At 39.0% G+C, this 25,032-nt stretch overlaps 1 protein-coding gene across 11 annotated transcripts in view; it reads right to left on the minus strand.

Moving 5' to 3' along the window:
- The window catches only part of CBLB (Cbl proto-oncogene B), a 239,912-nt gene that overhangs the window by 167,119 nt on the left and 47,761 nt on the right, over positions 1-25,032 (minus strand). The gene's annotated exons all lie outside the window — the stretch shown is intronic.

Genomic DNA, 25,032 nt, shown 5'->3' on the forward strand with positions numbered 1-25,032 from the left:
AAGAGATACCTACGGTCGAAGTGATGGGTATAGTGGGCAAACCAAGGGGATGCATGATGGTAAGGGATATGGTAGCTGGGAGTTGCTGGGAAAGGGAGCTGCCTGGGGAAAACAGAGTCCCAAGAACCATAGGGAGAAAAAGTTGCTGCCTGAGGGTCAGGGGCAGACACAAAAATCCTGAGTTACTAACTGGGAACTTCTGAGTTGTATCCATTGCTAATTCTAATATGTGAAGTTATTAAAAATGATATGCTCTAATACGAACACAATTTTTAAAAAAGCCATAAAAATTACCCGGAATAAAATTCTTTCAATAAAAATCAAAAAAGCATTAAACTTGTAAGAGTTGCACCTAATTCTTACTTCCATGAGGTAAAACACTATTTCAGTTTTGGTCAACATTAAACTTTACTTTGATACTTCCCTTTTAAAAGTAAACACTTTGTGGTGATTATGGACTCCTGGGTGTATTAGCTAACCTCTCTCAATCAACACAAATTGTTCTGAAACAGGACCTTAAAACCAAGGATGACAGAATTTTCTGTCAAAAGCCCAAAACATTTTAGCTCTCGCTACCAAGGCAAACAAGAGCAGGGAAAGTATCAGACATCAAATCATGTGTTTCAGGCTAAAAGTAAAAACATGAAATCTTTAGATACTGTAAAATCCAGCAGTCAGTTTCTAAACAGCAACAATTTTGTGGATCGCCTTAAGCTTGCTTTTGTTCTTTTGCATACTCTGCATAGAACTACTTCCCGTCACCTGCAAAGTATGGGAAAACATTTTATTTAGGTTAAAATTATGGCAAGTGATATATAACCATGGGACTTGTTCTGTTTTTTAAAGAAATTTCATTGCAATTTCTCCAAATTGCTTTTGTGTTGTGGTTAACGCAGCAAAGTGTGTGTACTTTAGTAACAAGGAGATGAATAATGTTATGATCAACATTTTCAGTTATATGCACTAACAAGAGCGTATCATGCTTCAGGGCATCACCACTGAGGTGAGGAAGGAATGTTAATTCCCCATGTACACTGTGCATTCAATTCACGCATTTACTTTGTATACAGGGAAGGCCACTATGTTTGTTGCATGCGAGGAGAAAAGTAGCTGAAGGTCTTCCTATCTGCCATATCTGGAATAGGTTTTTGCATCATGGCAGATGCACAAAGGCTGTGAGGGGACCACACCATATTTTACACCTTAGTTCACCAGCAGTATTCCCAGATACTGCTCAAGAGAGCCATGGGGGTTGGTTAGCATGCTAAGGAGGATGGCCTGCTAGTTAAGGGGCATGGAACACAGACACCTTGGTCCTGTTCCTAGCTCTCCGACTCACATGCTGTGTGACCTGGGTCAAGTCACTTTACCTCTCCGTGCCAGTTTCCCTTCCCATCCTTTTTTAGCCAGTGAGCCCTTTGGGGTAGGACTGTTTCTTTCTGTGTGTTTATACAGTGCCCAGTGCAACAGGGCTCTGATCCTTGGTGGGCCTCTAGACATAGTGTAATATATATTATTATTATTATAATGGTCAGCCACTGTGCATATATTACAGCACACACTGGTAGGAACCAGCACAGCTCCTTTCTGGTACAGAGGTGAAATAAGACCACATCACACATTCCCTATGCCAACAGGCAGTTTCTGGGAATTTTATCACAGCTCAGACCACTCTGTTCAAAATAATAAGGGCAAGATTTTGCCTAATATATTTTCAAACAGTTGTTTGATTATGACAATCTAAATATTTTATCCTATTTTCCATTGTGTTAACACTCATCTGTCAAGTAACTAAGCAAAAACCACCGTGCAGGGCATTTCCTGTGATTTAATTAACTGACTAGTTAATTAGCTGACAGCCAGGAAATGCCGAATTGTGATTATTATAAGCAGTGCTTACCCAAAATCAGATAAAAAGCTAACCTGTATTCCTGGTCTGTTGCCTCTTGAGGTGTTTGTACTGCCGGAAGTATACTACTGTTCTGCTAGTGAGATCAGGGCATTTTTAGCTATACTTAGCACTTATATAGAACTCGGCAACTTCAAAGCACTGTAAAAATAATAATTCACTCTTCGTAACACCTCTGTTGTAGGTAACAATTATCTCTATTCTACTGAAGGGGATACTGCGATAAAGATGTGAAGCGACCTGCTCAAAGCCAGAAAGAGTCAGAGGCAAGTGTGACAAATTCTGAATTCTGGAACCCACCTTTATGCCTTGGTGTTTAGATGCGTTTCTCAAATGCGGCCACCATGGCCGCATGAGGCTACCCGGGACTTTTCTTGCAGCTACAGCCGCATGGATAGTGTTTTTTGGGGGGGGGAGCAACAGACCCCCAGGGTTGTCAGCAGGGGTTGGTCCCTGCCCTTTTGGAGCCACAAATACTGTAGGAGCAGGCAACCAGTCTGAGTTCCCCACCTTCCTGGGGGCATTGGGGTGTTGGGCTGCAGCCCTTGGGTGGTGGGCTGCAGGCTCTGGCCATGCGACGGCAGACTCTGACCCCCAGCCACAGGACTTCAAGCTCTGGCCTACTGAGGGACGAAAATCAAGCTATCCATAAATGTTGTCAGTTAAAACTACATTAAAGAATGTCACAGTTGCAAAGTGAAACACTTGAACTTGCCAGTTTCTCTGTGCATATCTCATTGCAGGATCTAGTTTTGATTATGTATTGTGGGGGCCTGATTCCCCACTGTCTTATACCTGCACAATCATTTACATCTGTTCAAAATGAGTGCAAAGCAAATGTAAAACTCTACCATTCCAACTTTGGGCCTGATTCTCCATTAAGCTGCACCTGTGTAGTTATTTACAGCTGTAAAAGTCTTTCATTGCATGATCACATGCTACTATTGCAGCAGGAACCTTCCTCACTCAGTGCACATGTTGGACTGTGCACAGTGAATATTTAAATGTATACAATTTTGATTTTTATCATCACTGCTCAATGACACCTTTAAGACGAACAGAAGTATTGGGAGCATAAGCTTTCGTGGGTAAGAACCTCACTTCTTCAGATGCACAGTGAAGGTCCAAATCTCCTTTCATTTACAGCATGGCAATTTTTAAGTACGTTGGTTTGCACTTGTTTACAGTACACCCAAGGTGTGGCTCAAAATGATATGCACACTTGCAGACCAAGTCTCTCTTCCGCTACATACCCCCTGCCTCATTCACTATGTAAAATCCAATCTGTGCACTGAATGAAGCAGGGTGCTGCAGAAATAATACTATATGATGATGGAATTCAAAACTGTATCAATAATGCACGTCCCACCCAGTAGGGGCTGGGTTACTCCATCATGTGGAACTATTTGCTAGATAACATAAGAACATCCCATCATGCTAAAGATGCAAATTCATTGAGTCAAGTCTTCCTGAGGACCCTCTGTCTTATTTAATACACATATTAAAAGATTGTTTCTATTCAATCTGGAACCCAAACTCTTTCAATAGGCACCTTTTCCAATTTTCCATATTTTGCCTGATCTAAAATTTCACTCTTCTGCACATGTGACCAATGTCATTATACTACTATATAATTTTAAAAAAATCTATTTAAAAAAGTTAGTACACATGCATGCTGCAAGTTATACTTGACCCAAATCAGAACAGATTTTTCAGAAGAACACCAAAAGGCACATATCCCAATCGCAGATTTTCTCCTTGGTGGATTTCAGCTTTCTATCCCAACCCAGTGTTGCCAAATAAAATTCCACTTAAAAAAAAAAGTTTTTCCACACCGTTTCCCCCATGAAAAATGGACAGGTGATTTTTGCTTAAGCGAAAAACGTCTGGAAAATTTCAGGCCAAACAAGTAAAAACTGAAGAAAGTTATAAGCAAATAAGAAGATGGCTTTAGAATGGAAGTGATCAGACAAACTAAATTACAGCTGTAGCTACACACTCCAGCTACAATTTACAAAACTAATTTTGGCAGTCTAGATGTGCTTGTTAAATCTACTGGTTTAAGGAAACCTTAGAAAAAGCGTTGAAGGAGACCTTTCAATTACTTGTATCAGTTACATTTTGTAATATTTCTAACAGTATAACTAATTCTGGGTAGGACATACTGTCTAGGCCAACATTTTCAACAGCGACCAGAAATTTGGGGTACTTCAGTTTTAGGGTACCCAACTAGAGACATCATGGACAGGATTTTTAGACATATAGATTACATACTTCTCTCACAGACATGAAATGAGGTAATGATTGATCAGCGCTTTCTGAAAATCCATGCACTCAAAAAAAGCACTACTGAAGGCAGGGTGCAAGTTGCTTGATGCAGTGTTCTGCAAGTGCATGTCTGGTAAATGGAAAAACAAACTCAAAACAGGCAAGAAAATTGTTTTCACACTCTGAGAAGGGTATTACAGCAATGGAAATATAAACACAATTGAAGAAGTTAGTTGAAAGCAAGCATCCCTTTATGAAGGAAAACACCCATTTAGCACAATCCATTAGTTCAAATACAGGTAGGTAAGAAACACTCACTCAACATGAAGACACTAAGTACATTTATTTTGAAGTTAAATTTTTTTAAATGATGTTTGGCTTTTCTGGGCTTCAGGCTAGATGCCAGAGTGAACCTGTGACAGCTATAACATCTATCAAATATGAAGCCTTGCCCACATTGGAACTACTATAGAATCGTGCCACCTGCAAGGATTGCTAATGGCTGAAAGCTTTCTAACTGTTAGCACGATTTCAGTATACAGGCTCTATCTTTCTTTTAAAGAACTGTGTTAGCTGAAGCCATGGTATAGATCGACTATTCCCCAAGTTCCAGGAAGACACCACTTTGAGCCTTATCTTATCTGTGTGTACACACGCCCTGTTTACAAACTCATTTCATCATTGCAATATTTGTGAATAGTTTCAAATACAAAGAAACTCTGGTGTGGGCAAGACTTCAACAACTGTAAGCAACTTTACAGCCTACTCCACTAATAGAGTAGTGATGATAGTATTTGCAATTTAAACATTATCCAAGAAAACAAACAATGATCAATGCCTCACAACTAGTTCACAGGAGAATATGCTTAATTACAGACCGAGCGGATAGGGGCAACCTGACTATTTTAGTGGCAGCCAGGAAATTAAGGAGATGTAGAAAGGATTTGAGGTTAAGTGACAAAGGTGCAGTCTGAGGCTTTGTTTTCACTGTTAAAAAAACAGGAGTGTTTTACCTCAGGTTAACTAATTTACAGTACCGATCCCTCTGTAAAGTTCCTAGTAGAGTCAAGGCACTGTAGATTTTACTACAAGGTAAACTAGGCAAGGTCAACCTCAGATGGGAGAGGGGAGGTATAGTGCTGACCTTAAAATCTACAGGTGCCCTGTCTCCACCAGAATTTTACAATGAGGTAACTATCCCGTTAGTTATCTTGCTGTAAAATCCCCGCCTTTTTTGACAGCAATCCTGTTCCCACAGAGTTCTACAGCACAAAATTGCCCCATTGAAATCCACCCTGTACATAACCCTGTACATACAAGGCAAGTCAATCCTCTGCCCCCACTTTCCGCAGTGAAAAGGCAGAGTCCATGAGTCAGCACCCCTACAGACCCTTAAAGGATAACATCTGGAAGGCACAATGCACGTGCAGAGCCTCTTGATTCCAAAATGATAGTTCTGCAAAGATGACTTGGTCAGCTGCAGTACTGTTGAAAGGGCCACAATGCCCAAACAGCAGGCCCCGCTGGCTATTGCAATGTCCCATAGGGCAACCAGAGAAGGGATCAGAGGGAAGAAGAGGTCCCCAGGCTCTCTATTATGCCAATAAAGATTACTTAATTCCCCCATCTCTAATACCATCTTCCCTACCCAATCCCCAGTTTACTACCCACACAGTTTTTCAGGGCTTAATCCAGCCCCAGGCCTGCAGGAGTCTGCAGGGGAAAAGGGGGACCAAATGCACAAAGGCTCAATCAGTGGTAGGGAGTTCATTTGTTGTGGGATCTGATCACAGAGACACTGTGCACCCCTTCAGTGCCAGCCTTACTGTCCTAGAGATATGTGACATCAGAAAAGCTCTCCTGCACTTGGGAATAAGAGGCCTTTCATTCCTGTTTAGCATAGGGTCAGGATTTCACCATAATAATCCTGCAGCCTTTATTCATGCATATATAGTAGAATCTCAGAGTTACGAACACCAGAGTTACAAACTGACCAGTCAACCTCACACCTCATTTGGAACCGGAAGTACACACTCAGCAGCAGCAGCAGAGAGACACAAAAAAGCAAATATAATACCGTGTTAAATGTAAACAACTAAAAAACAAAGGGAAAGTTAAAAAAAGATTTGACAAGGTAAGGAAACTTTCTGTGCTTAATTTAAATGAAGCAAGATGGTTAAAAGCAGCATTTTTCTTCTGCATAGTAAAGTTTCAAAGCTGTAGGTCATGTAACGCGAAGCATTGGAAATGCACCTAAAACACTCATGAAAATGTAAGTAAACTCCCCTCTTCCCTGTTCTTCTGTACAAAGTTCAACCATTATAGCAGTACATGTGCTTTTGGAAGCACAGGGTGCTAGTTTATTTTCAGGGGTGCAGGGCACCAAAAGGAGGTCAGGGCCCCATAGCTCCATCCCTGCAACAGACTATGGAACAGAATCAAGTTCATTGGGGAAAATATCTGATCTAACAGAACTTAAAAGATTTCACAGGAAAATTTGACTCATTTTACACATAACATTCTTCTTATAATTATATAGATAACACATCTGAAGTGTGGTGAGGACTCTATATTCTCAAACAGTTCCAGTGACATTGAGCTGAAACTAAACGGTTTAAAAGTTTGTCAAGATAAATACATTGATACCAGTTTCATACCAGTTTTACCTAAACATTGATACCAGTACTTTTGATATGTTTTGGAGTAAATAATAATAAAAAGATTTAGTTCCTAAACATTATGGAAGTGAGGAGTTTAAACAAGATTTCAACAGTTAAAGCAAGTTAACAATTTGGTCATATTAAACCAGGATAGTGAAAAACCATGGAAGATACATCTGTGCTGAATTGAGCACGAAGGCCCCAATTCAGCAAAGTACTTAAGCACATGCCTCAATTATTTAAACGTGAATTTAGTATATAGCGCTAACCGCTAGAGAGGAATTTAAACACATGCTTAAATAGTTTGCTAAATTAAAGTGCAAACATTTCCAGACTCACCCATAACAAAGTAAATACTAATTCAACTCAAACTTCTGTCGTTACTGACTCAACTCTTGGTGCTCAGACCCACAGTACTGGTATCAACAGAAAAATAATAAAACAGAAGGGGGGGACGGGGACAACTTGTATTTTTAATTAGTGGGTGTGAAATGTTGGCGTACACATATTCCAATAAAAACCTACTGGAAGTTCTCCAGTACAAAATTGGATTGAATATTTGTTCTAAACATCACTTAAGCAGCCATTTAAAATGCTGCATTATTCCAGTTAAGATAAAATGTAGGTTTTGTGACACAAATATGCAGTATTGTAAGTAAAATTACATATGTACCTCATCAAGACATTATGTAAGAAACTATCAAAACCAGGAGGAAAACATCAGGTTTTGATAAAGGTGGAAACAGTCTAGGATTTACATTGTATTAAATTCTGTTTTAAATTGAACCAGACCAGCTTCTATCATCAAAAAGGAGAAATGCCAAGCCTCCAAGCAGTCCATATGGGATTCATTATTGCTATTGATTTTACATGGAAGGTGCTCAGATAATATAGCAATGGGTGGCAGTATAAAATCCTAAAACGGAGGATGGATAGATGTTTTCTCCATTAGACGCACAGATGCACAGGCACAATTTCTGATCCAATTATCCTTAATGAATTTTTAAAAGGATTAATGCAAACCAAACTCTAAATAGCAACAGTACCTACCATAAGAGTTATTATAAAAGCAACATTATGAGATAAAATAGTTCTTAAACTGTAAGGCTGTATGTTATTGGAGCACATTTACTGAAACACTTGTCAGAAAAGACTAACAAGCCCTCTTTCTCCAAAATGACATGGTCATTTAATCATATCATATGTATCAATGTCCTCATTCCAACAATTTGCCCCAACATGCAAGCTGTTTGAAAACGCATACCATTTAAAAAAATAGTAGTAACAAAGGCTTGGCTTTCCAAGGGAGATCAAGGGAATTAGATACCCAACTCAAACTGAATCTCTTGAAAATTTGATCATTTATTATTTGTATTAATTACTGTACTGCCTAGGAGCACCAGTCATGGTTGAGGGTTCTGTACAAACACAGAACAAAAGAGATGGTCCTAGCTCCAAAGTGCTTACCAGAGACAACCGATGAATAGAGACAAACAGGGGAGCACATGTGAATAATAAGACAATACTGGTCAGCAAGAAAGATGATCACAGAGCCCACTGCCTATCACTTTAACTTCAACTTGTATTAGCAGCTGAAACAAACTCAGAAATATGGCATCCTTTTTTGTGACACTTAGCATTTTAAATCAATAGTAGTTTTCATACTGAAACCTAATATATGAAACCCTGGTCCCATTTATGTCAATGGCAAAACTTCAATAGGGTCAGGATTTCACCAAGTATATTATATACCAAGCAATGCATTTTTACTGGAAGATAAGTAAGCACTGCAGAAGTAGCTAGTCACTTTCCCATATGAAATAACTTCAAACAATACCTGAAGGTTTTAGAAAGCTTCAACTAATCACCTATTAAGTCACAATGTATTTGTTATATGGCACTATTAAGAGCTTTCAGCCCAAATAAAATGCTTAAAAGCCATCTATATTTCTCTTTTGATGAATAATATATACACAACTTCTTAAGTGCTCCAGACCAAAAACAACACACCAAAAAACACACTGTACATGGAGTGATATCATGGGTAAATTACAGTGCACAGCTTTCTTGACTTCCCCCACTCCAAATGAGTCAGGCACATCCCAGAAATCACATTGAAGTTGTCACAACATGGTCTATAGTAAAAAGAAAACCGCTCTGAAGATTAGGCTTTTACCTTCAGAGACAAACATGTCAAGACAAGAAATTAGGATAAGGAGAGATTTTAAATTGAAACAAAACGTTATTTAAATTTCTGTGCTACAGTGAATGTTTGAGTGTACCAACTTCCAATTTTCCCTTCTGCATTTTTGTAAGCAATGCAAAAACTGCTGTTTTTCCCTGTAGTCTTACTACCAAGTTGCAAACTTCTGAATACAGAAGCATCTAATGGAAACTATGACATAACCTTAATTACAGCCACACTGGACAGCTTGGCTATATTGCTTTGTGAGAATTTTCCATTTAAAGGAAGTTTTCTTCCTTCATGCATAAAAGATTTTCTCTGCAAAATTCTATGTATCCATAGGACATTTATTTTTCTTTGTGTTTAAAACCGTTGATAATGCTTTTGCCCTCAGGCAGGTTGAGGGCTATAATGCAGATAAAAAAAAGTATATTTATAAATAAAGAAAAAAACATTTGAATGTGTTTATGTATATTATTTAGCCATAAGAAATGAGAAAAGTAAGATCTGATCCTCCACTGCCCTGCATTTCTGTGCAACATGAGTGCACAGAGAGGATGTAAGACACTCATCAATTTAAAATGGTATGATTTTATATGCCCACCTTGCACAAATGTAGTTACCAACACTAAATGGCGGAGAAATAGGCTCTCAAAGTCCATGTTGAGGATTCACATGTGAGACTCCTATTAATATTATATTAATCTAAGAGATGCGCATACATTTCCTACACACCAACAGGAGAATACTTCCTTGCATCAGCAAGTCACCAAAAGGTGGATCACCTTATGAGTGTGTTCATTGCTGACGGTCTCGGTCAATATCAGGAAATAAAACTAAGTCTCCAACTACAAGATGATTGCCTTTGCCGATGAATAATTTTTATAAATTATAAAATTTAGTAGAAAATATAAGGCAGTGAAAACTAAAGCATGGCTTTCTCCCATACTCAATTAACATTAAATCTAAGGAGACAACCTACTAGTTTTCTAATCTTTCATAAATCCTGACTGGAAATCTCTTTTAAAGTACCTTTTTTATGCACAGATAGGGCTGTGAAGGCAGTTCATTTAAAACTCACATAAGGGAGAGAGGGACTTGCTTTTCATGTTGAAAAGTTTGACCAGCCCTTTGATCAATTAAGGAACATCCAAGACCTGCTCATTTTTGTGTACATAGAAAGATCCCCATTATTGATTATGAAATGAAAAATAGATGGTTCCTACTTACACTGTCAGTTTGCAATGAGACACAGATGATCACTAGAAATATATATTTTGCAGAGTCCTTGTTTCTATGACAAAAAATACATGAACATTGCTGTGTGCTAGCTGTGTAAGCAAGCCAAGACATTCTAAGATCTACCTGCTCTAAAGCCAGGCAGTTGCTTTTCTGTTTTATATTCTGACAAACATACCAGTGTTTGTAAATCAGTGTTTACTTAGGAAAAAAAATACACAAACACAGCTACTATCTCAGAACACAGAACAACTTTTCTGGTGCAGCTGAACTTCCTGTTGACATCTCATAGCTGAACTTTCAGAGTTAGGAAATTTTTATGTTACAAAAATTGCTTTATGTAGTCTTGATTTGTGCGCAGTAAAAAGATACCACTGAAACAAAATTTTGAATCACTTTTTTAGTCATTATTTGAATGCTAAATTAACTTCTGAAATCTTTTTTAAAAAGCTGACCTTTAAAAATCTACTTTTTATTCCTCTGACAGAGAACACGTAAAAGAAATGCACAGCAACCCCAACAGAACTGAGTTGAGGTATAGGAAAAATGCATCGGGGGGGGGAGAGTAAAACTATTTCTGAAGTTCGGACTCTTAGCGGGGCAGAATTTTCCATTTATTCCTTTTCAGTGATTGACATCTTGAATTTAGGAAGGTCCTTAAGTCTGATCTAGACTGACTCGAAAGGACAGAGCTGGGAGGTAAACAGTTGATGCCTAGCCTCTGTGGCCTAGTCTACACTTAAAAATTTAGGTAGCTGTACCTATGGCACTCAGGGATGTGAAAAATCCACACCCCTGAGCAGGGCAGTTAAGCCAACCTAACCCCTGTAGATGCAGCTAGGTAAATGGAAGAATGCTTCAAGCAACCCTGCTACCACCGCTCAGGTAAGTGGTTTTCCTACAGTGATGAAAACCCCCTTCCATCTCTGTAGGCTGCATGTACTTCATGGTATTATGTGGGCATAGTTACAGCATCACAGCTATGCTGCTATAGTCCCCAGTGTGTAGAAATGACCCATGTCTGTTACTTTTACCAGCTTCTTCAAGGTATCTTGGGCTGTACCATGTATAAGTGGTGTGAATAGAAAAATCATACTGTAACTTTATCTGTAGCTTCCAAGAGGCATGTTTCCAAGTCGCATAGCATTAGGCAGTGCAGAATACTAACCTCAGAAAACTCATGCCCTTGGAGAGGGTCAGCTCTACCACATAGGTAAATACAGGTGATTTTCCCAGCAAAGTCTTCAGAGCAAGTGCAGGAATGTAAGGGGTTTTAGGCTGGTCTAGAGCAGCTACAAAAAGTTTAGCATTATCCCTGACAGACACATTTGCTGTCTCATCCCTAGGGTGACAGACATTCTCCAGGGAAACTGATAGAACAGGAGATAATTTTAAGAAGTCCATCTCAGGAGAAATCCTCCTCTCATCTCCTCCCCCTTCTCCCCCCCAGAACACCTCTATTGTTTTCCAATATTTCAGAAAGGGAATATGTGGCAGAAGAGACTGACAAGTCACTCATACATTTTTCCAAGCTGAGGTGGTATCTGAAACTATTTCCTTTCAAATCTCCTTAGGAAAATATTCTTTGAAGCTTGGAGACTAGTCTAAAACAAGTGCTGCATTTGAGTACAGATCCCTGAAACAAGGAAAGACAAACCTTTCCTTCCAGAAAAACAGCCAGGGGCTCTAGAATGTTAAGCCTAGTGATGTCCAGAGTGGAACAAACCAAAGAGAAAGTGGAAAATGGCTAGTGACCAAAAAGGAGAGGAAACACCTCTCAGAAAAATCAAGAATTGCTTGGGAATTGGAAGCAGTTAAGGGTGAAGGCCTTCCCTCATTAAGCCTCCAGGAAGGAGGTTAGAAGCTTAATATTTGCGTTCTACAAGCAAGAAGCATCAAGCAGTGACATTCCTGCCATTGGGGCAGCCGAGGTTCCAAATCGTTCAGAAAAGAATTCAAAAGAGTAAAATAAACTAACCTTCATTCCAATTCTTTGCCCCATTTACAGCTATTTAACAGAATCTCCCCTCCAAGGTAAAAGATCTAAGTGGGGCCAACTGTTCTGATGCCCAAGTCTGCATATTCCAGTCTACATTCCAGTAGGAGCAAAGCACCAATGAATGGATTTCACTGGTCCCACCAAGAATTTTGATGTAGTGATGCCACTGTTACAGAGGAAGCTTGACCAAGAGTTGCCCGGAGGCTGACTGGGGAGAACCTGACGGTTCTATGCTCTCTAATCTTGAAAAAAGTGACTGTATTTGATAAGGCATTCAGACCCTCACTATTGAAAACTGAGCACTGACCTGCAAAAAGAATCACTCCCTGTAAAGCTGGTTTTTCACCATGATATATGAAGTATGGCTGATGTTCACAGAGACTGAAAAAGGACCAGAGAGATCCAAAGGAAGAAGCCAATCAGGCACCACTTAGCTAGAAGGTCTGGATGCCTGTTTAACAGAAGCCTAAAAAGTTCCCACTGGTATAGGGAATATGTATCCATATATGAAGAATAGTATCTGCATACCTGTTTGTATACAGAGAGCATTAAATGAAAGTAACCTTATTGGTTTACCTAAAACAGATCTGTCAAACTACTGTTACTTTATGCAAATACGCTAAATGCATTTCAGTCAAAATGAGGTAAAAATGAAAGTGAACATACCAATTTCAAGAGATGCTCACCACAAAATAATCCAGCAAGTGAAAAGCGAAGTTCCCAGTACCACCACTACTATAAGTACCTAGCTCTTATCTAGTGTTTTTCATCTGTAGGTCTCAAAGCGCTTTACAAAGGATGTCAGTATCATTACCCCCATTTTACAGATGGGGAAACTGAGGCACAAAGAAGTGAAGCGACCTGCATGAGGTCACCTAGTAGGCTGGTGGCCGAGCCAGGAATAGAACCCAGGTGTTTTGAGTCCCAGTCCAGTGCTCTACCCACTAGGCAGCATTTACTGGAAAAGAAAAGTACGATTTATATTGTTCTTTGCAAATGACAGCCAGAATCTAGTCACTAGTGTGTTAGTTGCTAACAATGGGAAAATTTCTGATATTTGTATAAAGTTAAAAAAAAATCAAAATGATGACAAGTGGGAATCTCATTTATCCATGCTGTAATATAAACTCTCAGTGTGAGTTTTAAAAAGATAAATATCCTCAAATAAAGTTAAATGATTATTAAATTGATACTCACATATTAAGGCAACAGGTGCTTTAGATAGTTAAGATAACTAAATCTGATAATATTCCTGTTATTTCCACTTCAACAACAAAAGGTTTTCAAGACAAATATCAGAGAAAGTCAAACTACATTCACAAGCTTTCATATGCTGGCTTCTACATCATAGGTTAAGCAAAAATACTTAATTTTATTCAAAATCATTAACTATACATTACTTTCATCACATCCTTTAATGGTCATGAAGGAAAAGGTTATAACAAGCATCTAGCTATTTTAATGCAAGAGAACAAAAACTTTTTTCCACGCAGTTTTTAAAAAGATAAAAGAACAGGAATAATAGCTACTACGGGTATATCAAGCTTAAATATAGCAAACTATTCAAATCACTTAGTGATCTGATACTGATCCCTCATTAGTTACATGAATATCCATGAATACCCTTATAACTGCACCCGTTCTTTGATAAGCCATACCTGTCCATTTAGGTCAAATTATGGCTTCAGATTTCAAGTAAAAAAAATCCATTCTGAAAACACTACGAAAGTACAACCGTGATCAGTTTCATACATTTAAAAGTGCTATTCAAGCTGCAGATGTACATTTTATAAAGTAAAAAGAAGAACAGGAGGACTTGTGGCACCTTAGAGACTAACAAATTTATTAGAGCATAAGCTTTCGTGGACTACAGCCCACTTCTTCGGATGCATATAGAGTGGAACATATATTGAGGAGATATATATACACACACAGACAGAGAGCATAAACAGGTGGGAGTTGTCTTACCACCTCTGAGAGGCCAATTAATTAAGAGAAAACAAACTTTTGAAGTGATAATCAAGCTAGCTCAGTACAGACAGTTAGATAACAAGTGTGAGAATACTTACAAGGGGAGATAGATTCAATGTTTGTAATGGCTCAGCCATTCCCAGTCTTTATTCAAACCGGAGTTGATTGTGTCTAGTTTGCATATCAATTCTAGCTCAGCAGTTTCTCGTTGGAGTCTGTTTTTGAAGTTTTTCTGTTGTAATATAGCCACCCGCAGGTCTGTCACTGAATGACCAGACAGGTTAAAGTGTTCTCCCACTGGTTTTTGAGTATTTTGATTCCTGATGTCAGATTTGTGTCCATTAATTCTTTTGCGTAGAGACTGTCCGGTTTGGCCAATGTACATGGCAGAGGGGCATTGCTGGCACAAGAATTAATGGACACATCTGACATCAGGAATCAAAATACTCAAAAACCAGTGGGAGAACACTTTAACCTGTCTGGTCATTCAGTGACAGACCTGCGGGTGGCTATATTACAACAGAAAAACTTCAAAAACAGACTCCAACGAGAAACTGCTGAGCTAGAATTGATATGCAAACTAGACACAATCAACTCCGGTTTGAATAAAGACTGGGAATGGCTGAGCCATTACAAACATTGAATCTATCTCGCCTTGTAAGTATTCTCACACTTGTTATCTAACTGTCTGTACTGAGCTAGCTTGATTATCACTTCAAAAGTTTGTTTTCTCTTAATTAATTGGCCTCTCAGAGGTGGTAAGACGACTCCCACCTGTTTATGCTCTCTGTCTGTGTGTGTATATATATCTCCTCAATATATGTTCCACTCTATATGCATCCGAAGAAGTGGGCTGTAGTCCACGAAAGCTTATGCTCTAATAAATTTGTTAGTCTCTAAGGTGCCACAAGTCCTCCTGTTCTTCTTTTTGCGGATACAGACTAACACGGCTGCTACTCTGAAATTTTATAAAGTGTGATCTCATTGGCATATGTAAAATTAACTTTAAATTAGTACCATTAAATGCTATTGAACTAAATCTTGAATCCAGTACTGAATGAGCAACGAGCCCAACCAGGGCCTTGTGGCTTGGCTTGAGTCCACTCCAAAGTGCTAATCAAATCCAACGGCGGGAAATCCATCCATCCCAGTAGTCAACAGCACACGCAAAACAACTCCAAAGCTAAAATTTCTCCTCCACACCCACCCACTTCTCCACAGGTGGGATTCAATGTTCAATCCTCCAGCCCCACCCTCCCACATTTCTGCATGAAGGCTACCCCATCTAGTCTACAGTGAGACAGCTGTCAGACAGGGGCAATGGGCCTACATATCATGCCACCCAAACACTTGGGGGTGTGGACAGGAAAGACAAACACCTGCCTGCACATGCTGCGTCAGACACACTCCATTTCCCCTTCCACACTATACTGACTCTCTTGAAGACTAGTCAGGACATCATGGAGCTCTGCCACAGAGAAGTTAGGGGGCTGGTACCCCAAATTCTGAGGGGCGTATCTATTATTCATCAGACTGCAGCAGCATTCTTGCACAGTCAAAAATCAGTTTAAATTAATGAATTAAAACAATACATAATTTAATTCGTTTTAATTAATTTATAGAACCAACCTGCAAAGTAGGCTATTCACAGAAAGGGCATGTTCCTGCCACTTGCAGAGAATGTTTTAAGGACTAGACTGTGCAATGTTTACTCATGACTGAATTAATTTACACTACTCATGTGAGTAAATGCACACTAGCATAAGGGAGGATTACACAATCTTGACCTACTCAATGGACTTGGCAGACTGTTGAGGATATAACGTACACCAGGAAGGAAAAGGACAGGAGTTATGGATATGATTAAGTGGTTGCACAGTTTTAACACATGTATGTCTTGATGGTACAACTGCTTTTGTAATAGGACCACTATGTCCACATCCATTTTTAAGGTTATTTCTCGGAAGTATCACCCAGTTTTTAAAAATATGTTTATTTTTAATACCATTGTCTGCTTTTGGGACCTGAAAAGAGCACTTTCCCGTCAGAATTTTCTTCCCGATTCAAATTACATTATTTTGCTGTTTATTTTCTTTCTTTAGCCGCACAAACAATTACTTAGGGTTTACTGCTTTGTTTACTACTTTGTTCCAAGAGGTCAGAGACTAGGTCACCAGAAATGTCCACAATCTCAGCTATGTACTAGCCAACTGACACACATAGAGAACTTATTGTTTTGTTTTTATAAGTATTTCCTAGTTAGCTACTGCTATGGAGCAGTAGATGGAGCTCAGGCAGTGACAGTATCCTGCACATGATATAAATGGACAGTCACGCACAAAATGTAGCAATTTTATCAACTATATATATATATATATATATAAACAGTAAGTATTTAGAGTCTCCAAGGATTATAGTTCACTTAAGAACTGCAATTTCATAAATTACCTCTAAACATTGAGTCCAAGAGTGTTTCTAGAAAACATAACTGTAATAAACGTACACAAAAACAAGTCGAATAATGTTAAGGTTGAGACAACTTTCAACTCGGAAAAAAATGAAACGATTATTACACATTAAAGTTCTCATGGCACTCTTAACTTACCCTATGGGGCCTACGTATTACTGCACATGCAGTGTCAGAAGCGACCCTCTGATTAAAGTGACCTAGAGTTGCTGCATACAGAGCAAGATAAGATGCAGCAACTTTAGTTCAGTTTCCTAACTTATTGCTTGGTGCTTAAAACAATTTCCAAAAGGAGGGCTGCCTTCTCTGAATTTAGTGCCCATAATGTATAAATATATATTTGAGTGAATACAATATTTGTCCTAGTGAAAGTTGTAGCTTTATTTATTCCATATTTAGTACTAGAAATTTATTGGCCCTAAACAGTTTCCATGGTGAGCAAATACAGGGGGTTTCCTTACAAAATAAGCATCAAGTTGCCAGAAATACTATTAAACTTTAGATTTTTTTTTTTTACCCTGATCTCTGTGCAATTTGAAAATCTCTGCTCCCATTTTATCTAAATTAGATGAGAAACTGTATTTGAAAATTATACTGCATGTGCAATTCTAGTCTATTGATTTGAATAAACTTGTGAAATAATTATTCAGGTACTTAAGTTACTTCTGTGATTCAAGTAAAGCTAGCACTAATATTACTGCTTCTATGAGGTTGAAATTAGCAGGGTATTACCCTGTAAACAGACAATATCAACTACTAGAACTTTATTCTTTTTGTATAGACTTAATTATTCTAACAGCATTTCAGAGCTCCCGCGTGTGTATTTGGAATCATAGGAGAGAATGTGAAGTCAGCTCCAACTACATCTTGTTTATATTTGCCCTTTAAAACAGCTAACTTTCTTCAAACATAGTTGTTTTGAAATATCCTGATGTGGCTGAACTGTGGCTTTTTGGGGTGCGGTGGGGGGGGAAGAGAGAGGGAGGTAAGAAATGTTTTCTATCTGATTAGCACATAACAGGTCTTGCCTCACATTAAAAGGAACAGAATATTGTTTTAGCTGAAACAGCACTTCATTACTTGTATCAATCTATTAGTCAGTTTCCTATATAAATGAGATTTCTAAACATGCTTACTTTAACTTTAAAAAAGAAAATCTCTGTTAATTCAGTCAAAGTTTGGCACAGAAAATGAATGACTCCTTACTTTAACTTTTTCTGTGTTAACGAAAGATTTGGCAATAGATAGGCTAATTTTAAAAAAAAAAAAAGGAACTCCAGAGAACATTTTAGTCAAACTTGTGCCTGTAATAACCAATTTTTTCTTCTATGTGATAAATGAAAGCATGAAACAGTAGAGACAAATCAGCTCTATAAAACAGGATGTTCAGCTTCATAACCATGTAACATGGCCTCCCTCAGCAACATTCAACATAAATGTCAGAAAACTCATCATCCATTGTTTGAGGTAGATTATTAAAACCTGTAGCCGGTTGCGACAAATTTACAATCAAGAAAAAATTAGTCACAATGCGGTTGCTATCATCAGTTTTAAAATGTTTTACAAAAGTATTGTAGACAAACTGCTGTACTTAAATTCAAAGTGAATTTTAATTTGATAATGCTGAATCGCTCTCTTCTTTACTTCTGTTATGGATTAAAGTCCAGTAAAAAATCCACTTAAATAACTGGCTGGCCGGTTAAGTCTCTTAAGAATGTTTACCTCCCGAAGAAAAATACAATAAAACTCCTATCACGTAACTATTTGGTAATAAAGCAACAGACCACTAAAAATAATCACTGTCCAATGCAACTAAAGTTAAAATAGAAATGTCTAATATGTATAGTATTCAGGCAAAGTTATGTGAAAAAGGGTAAAACTTTCTTTCATTAAAATACTTCTGGATAGTTGAAGCAAGATGAATATTTAATACCTGAAAAGCCCTCGGCATACATTAAATTATGTAGCAAGAAGGTTTACAGAGCAAACAATGAGCCATTTCAGCCTATCCTCAATCTGCTATGGGAACTGCTGCATCAGTGTTTGTATTTCATTTGGAAGGTAGCCCTAGGAGTTAGGGTGCTAGACTGGGACACAAAGGCCCAGAGTTAATTCCCTGCTTCACCATAGACTTGCATGACCTTGCACAAGTCACTGTGGGTATGTCTACACTGCAATCAGACACCCACAGCTGGCCCAGGCTCACAGGGCTGTTCAATTGCAGTGTAGATATTTGAACTCGGGCCCAAGCCAGGCCTCTAGGAACCTGCGAGGTGGTAGGGTCCAAGAGTTTAGGCTCCAGCCTGAGCCTGAACATCTACAACTGCAATTAAACAGCCCTTAGCCCGAGTCAGCTGGCACAGGCCAGCTGCGGGTCTCTAATTGCCATGTAAACATACCCTCAGTGTGTCTGGGACCCAGTTTTACCCCCATCTGTAACATGGGGATTACAGTACTCTTTCTGGTTTATCCTCCCAACACCCTGGGGAGATAAACACATTACAGACTGTGAAATGCTCAGAAGCTATGTTAATAGATGCTATTACAAGTATGTAATACAGACTCAAAAACGAAACCCCTCAACTATGTCTCATTCATTTTCCTTCTAAGAGACAAAGCCTGCTTCTGAGGGTTTTATTCATAGACTAGGACTGGAAGGGATCTCGAGAGGTCATCAAGTCCAGTCCCCTGCCCTCATGGCAGGACCAAATACTGTCTAGACCATCCCTGATAGACTTTCTCTAACCTACTCTTAAATATCTCCAGAGATGGCGATTCCACAACCTCCCTAGGCAATTTCTTCCAATGTTTAACCACCCTGACAGTTAGGAACTTTTTCCTAATGTCCAACCTAAACCTCCCTTGCTGCAGTTTAAGCCCATTGCTTCTTGTTCTATCCTTAGAGGCTAAGGTGAACAAGTTTTCTCCCTCCTCCTTATGACACCCTTTTAGATACCTGAAAACTGCTATCATGTCCCCCCTCAGTCTTGTTTTTTCCAAACTAAAAAAACCCAATTCTTTCAGCCTTCCTTCATAGGTCATGTTCTCTAGGCCTTTAATCATTCTTGTTACTCTTCTCTGGACCCTCTCCAATTTCTCCACATCTTCCTTGAAATGCGGTGCCCAGAACTGGACACAATACTCCAGCTGAGGCCTAACCAGCGCAGAGTACAGCAGAAGAATGACTTCTCGTGTCTTGCTCACAACACACCTGTTAAATGCATCCCAGAATCACGTTTGCTTTTTTTGCAACAGCATCACACTGTTGACTCATATTTAGCTTGTGGTCCACTATAAACCCCAGATCCCTTTCTGCCATACTTCTTCCTAGACTGTCTCTTCCCATTCTGTAAGTGTGAAACTGATTGTTCCTTCCTAAGTGGAGCACTTTGCATTTGTCTTTATTAAGTTGTCTTCATTAGGTTATTCAGATGTTGCCCTCTTTTAAAGCATGATACAATTTGCAGACCCTGCAGGGAGTCACCACAGTTTTCCTTTCAGAAACCTCCCACCTGCATATTTTGGTAGGATTTACCTACTTTTGCAAAAACGAGGAATCTGGTGGTCTTTAAGGTGCCACCAGACTCCTTGTTGTTTTTGTGGATACAGACTAACATGGCTACCCCTCGGATACTTAGTACTTTTGCAGTACAAGCTAAGGCCACCAGACGTCTGCTGAATCTCCTGCCAAAGCATATGATGCTTTCCTGTATAATTTATTTAAATGGAGATAGATAATGGTGAAAAAGGGCTTTGCAGTAGCTGGAATGTAAAATATATGTTCATTCTAACTGTCACGAGTGTAATAAAGTAAATAGGCCTGCAAGTTGGTCTCGGAAAAGTTTATGTAACGAGGTGGAAAAACTGACAAGTACAAAATTATCTCTGCATTCCCAGGTTGCCTCAGTATTTTTAGGTTTCAGAGTAGCAGCCGTGTTAGTCTGTATCCGCAAAAAGAACAGGAGTACTTGTGGCACCTTAGAGACTAACAAATATACTTTTAGGATATTGCACTATCCATTGGGTACTTCATGCTTCCATTCTTTCAGATATTAGCGTCAGCCCAGGATTCTTTTACTTTTCTTACTCTCAGACAACACCTTGTTGCTAGCGTCTCTTTTCCTGAAGTATGGAATGCTTAGACCAATAGAACGAATCCACAATTCTGATCAAGAGTGCTCCTGCAGAAATATCACTGATTCTGTCCTCTAATCTCTTGTGCATTTGTGCAGGTTGTCCTTCCAAGACTCCAAAACTGTGTAACAGTTCACTTGTTAAGTCGCACACAAAAGAACACGCGTCTTAAATCTGATTACTACCTCCACCCTCCCCCGCAAAAAAAATATCAAATCCATTGTCCATGGCAGCAGCAACAAACATTCCTTCTCAATAATAAAGCTATTGGCATATTTTCTATATTAGTCTGGGATTGCCATTTTTTGTCATTTCCCATGGGGCATTTGGTCTCATGTCTACAGGTCATTATATGGGGCTCCATTTTCCTCTGTCTGAACTTTTGTAGACAACTTTATATTAATCCCTTTCTTACTTTTCTAGTCTGTCTAAAGTTTTGGGAAATGCTAAGTGAATTCCAGTCTTTTAACATAAGTATTTTCATTCTGATTTCTTCTCAAAAATAAATATAATTATACCTGCCAGCATTTGAAAGCATCACTCTGAAATCCATTGATTAACAGAGCTTTTCAAAGGGAGAAATTGGAAAATTGAGATATTTTGCTTAATAAATAGGGACAGTTCCTCTGAAATAAACATCAATGCCATTTTTAGAATTAATTTGATAGGACAGCAAAGCACAGAGGTTTTCCTTTTTATTACATTCTCTCTTTTTTCATCTTTCTTAATTCATTAAGTTTAGCTTACAGCAAATATTTAGTTTAATTTATTTGTGGATCCTAGTAAGAAGTCATTTTTCCATTATAACTAGTTGCATCCATTAGTAGTTATTTACTTCCTCTTTCATAAATGTAAACTTGTGTTGTTTCTTGGCCAGTATCAAAGTACAAAAAAAAAAAGGGGAACACTAATGAAAAACATTTTCCTGTCTACCAGATTAAAAGCCAATTTATACCACAATGCAACCTCCTACACAAAACATCTGTTACATACACTTCTTCAGAAAAAGCTGTGGAGGTCTTTCATAACATGAATAGGTTTCCACGGCACATGTGAGATATTAAGCTTCCTTGAAGTTACTGAGAAGAGTTTATTAATATGTTATTTCTTTAAATGCAAAGCAGTTAGCAACATTAGAAAGCAACCATTCCCCCCATACTCACACACTTCATATATACACAGGCTTAATCGTCCACTTTCATGTGAAAAGGTATGCTGGGGAGAGGGGATGTATTACACTAGGGGAACATTATATACATCTCCCTGCATCAAGCTCAGGTAGCCAGCTAGCCAGGCTTCAGTGGGAGTGACTGAAAACAGTTTTCCATGGTTATGGAAGTATGGAGAGCAGCGTATGAAGGAGATATCAGCAATGGGGAAATTCCCCTGACTAGCTCATTTTCAAATCACTGTTAGAAAAGGGAGCAAGCTATAATGGGACACTTGGCAGCACTCTAGACCCTGGTGGAAAGGAAACAGTGCCCACAGTAGTACAGAATCAGTGACACCCATTGAGGGTGCCATTAGCCAACAGACTTGTGCAGTAGAACCCATTACAGAAGTCGTACCAGGAACCAGTAGCTATACAACAGCACAGCCAGACAACACAACAGCAACGGTTAATGCAGAGCAACACTCTTACACACTTCCTGGGAGGTCAAATAAAATTAACAAAAAAACAAATTCACAGCAGCCTGAACGTGCTTTACTCTCCAAGCTCCTTTATATCGTATTCTGGTGTGAACATATCAGAGTCTGTACACGTTTCTGTGCCCCTTGGCTAAGCATCACATGTGGCAGAACCAGGTTCTCTTGGCCATGCCTCAGATTTCCATAGCCACTTCCGCCATTTCAGGATGAAGATGATTTTGGCACATTAAAGACAGACTTCCAGAAGTTCCTACCCCAGTACTCACAAGGACATAACAGTGCTCCCACTCATTTGCTTTGAATATTGTTTTAACTTGGTGTCTCATTTCCTTTCTGGTCCCATCAGATCAGTGGTTCCCAAACTTTAACAACCTGTGAACCCCTTTCACTAAAATGTCAAGTCTCGCAAACCCCCTCCTAAAAATGAATATCTCCAGGGATTTTCTCCTTTACCTGAGTATAAATTATAAAAGCAGTGATCTTGGAACTATAAAGAGTGTGTCAATCTTGTCAAAAACAAATTTTATTATTAATTTTTATCATTACAGTATTTTTATTACATTATGAAAAAGCAACACTCTTCCAAGATCTCACTTTCGTAGCTTATATCACTTTGAATAAGCCTGTTATAAAAGACAAGGCTCCTATGTTTCATCAAGGAGTATCAGATGTGAAACAGCATGAAGATATTTAAGAAGCCAACTCAAAGAGCTCCTCCTACACAAGCATTCAGGTCTTGAGCAGTCCAGGCAATCAACGCACGTTACAACAAAGCTTAAACTTGTTCTTCATAATCATTTTAAAAACAATAGTAGCTGCCTATTTAATTTTAAAAACAGCAAAAAATATCTACCTCCCTTTCCATTTCTTATAAGGAGCTTGAAGTTTAAATCTCCTCAGTGTGATAGATATGCTTGCTTTGATCGGCTTAGCTCTTAGCAGTCCAGGGGCTCCGGGCTGTTGGCCACGTGCTGCCTGGAGTCCCTAGGGACAGCTCTGTCCGCCATTAGGGAATTTCCCCCACCTCCCCCCGAGAATCCCCTGTAACATTTTGCAAACCCCAGGTTGGGAACCACTGCACCATATACTACCCATAAAAACTGGCCCTCAAATTCTACCTTTAAAAATTTTGTACCAGTAAAACTACAGGGACTCCAAAAAGATGTTCACCATCAAGTTCTAAATATATAGTTTTAAAATAAAGGTCAGTAAGTAAGACTGTAAACTCTTCAGAACAGAAATGATGTCTATCCATGTGCTTCCATAGGGCCTAACACGTTGAGGCACCAAGTCTCACTGGGGTCTTTGGCCTCTGCCTCATTAAGTTCACAGAATAGATGTAGTCTGGAGATGAATCAAGGTTGTGTAGTGAAGGAGGATATTGTCCATAGGGCCCCGTCTAATATGATTCAGAAGTTGGAAGGTGTACAGTACACCATGCAGGGGATCTGCCCTGAAGAATTCTATTCTATCCCTGCCTCTGCCACAGAAGTTCCTATGTGATGCTGGGCAAGTCACTTAAAAATAACATTTTCGCAGCTGGTCACTGTATTTTGTTTTTTTGATACCAAATACAAGACACCTCGGGCCAAAATAGCTGAAGTGCCAAGCACTCTCAACTACAACTGAAATAAATTAGAGCTATGGTTTGAATATATGACATGCTATAAAAAATTTAAATATTCTAGGAGGTGGGGGAAGGGGAGAGACTCTTGTTCAGTGGTTCTCAACCCATTGTGGGCCGCATATGCAGCTATGTGTTACGTGGGGCACAACCACACAATATATATACACACTACCTATAAGGCCCTGAGGATGTCACATGAGTCGCAGTTTTGTGCTGATTGGACTGCAAGCAGCCCGTGGGTTGAGAACCACTGCTCCAGTTGGGCCTTTAAAATTAGCAGATACCTGATAATTTTGCCCTTAATCGCTCTGTTCCTCAGTTTCCCACTAACAAAATGGGTAGAATACCAATACCTAACCTCCTCACAGAGATGTTGTGAAGATAAACTCATTAACATTTGCTAAGCACTCAGATATTACAATGACAATGCCAGACATATGTCCACAAGGAAATTATTGTATATAGCTTCGTTGTAGCCATGTTGGTCCTAGGTCTCATCCGTCTTGTCTCCATGAGGAAATTATTAATTTCATATTCAGTGCAGGGTTTGGATGGTATGCTGTAAATAAGACATGGGGCGACACATTGAAGGAGGAAAATGAAGTACTCAGTAACTAATCAGTCATTGAATGAGGCAGGAATAGTGTGGAAAAAAATAGTATGTGTTCATGTAATTTTAAACTGGATCATAATGCATATTTATAAATTGGCTGAATTAAGATTTAACAGGCAACCTCATTTCTGGCATTTCCTACGTTTTGAGTACTTGACTTTGCAACCTTAATGCTCTTTTCACATTCTTTTTTTAAAAATAGTATTACAGTAGGAGAACCACCCCTACCAAAACCAGAGGCGCATTGTGCAAAGTGCCCTGCATATAATAGAAAGCCAGTCCCTGCCCTGAACAGCTTACATTCTAAATA

Source organism: Chrysemys picta, chromosome 1 (assembly GCF_011386835.1).
Source record: "Chrysemys picta bellii isolate R12L10 chromosome 1, ASM1138683v2, whole genome shotgun sequence".
NCBI lineage: Eukaryota > Metazoa > Chordata > Testudines > Emydidae > Chrysemys > Chrysemys picta.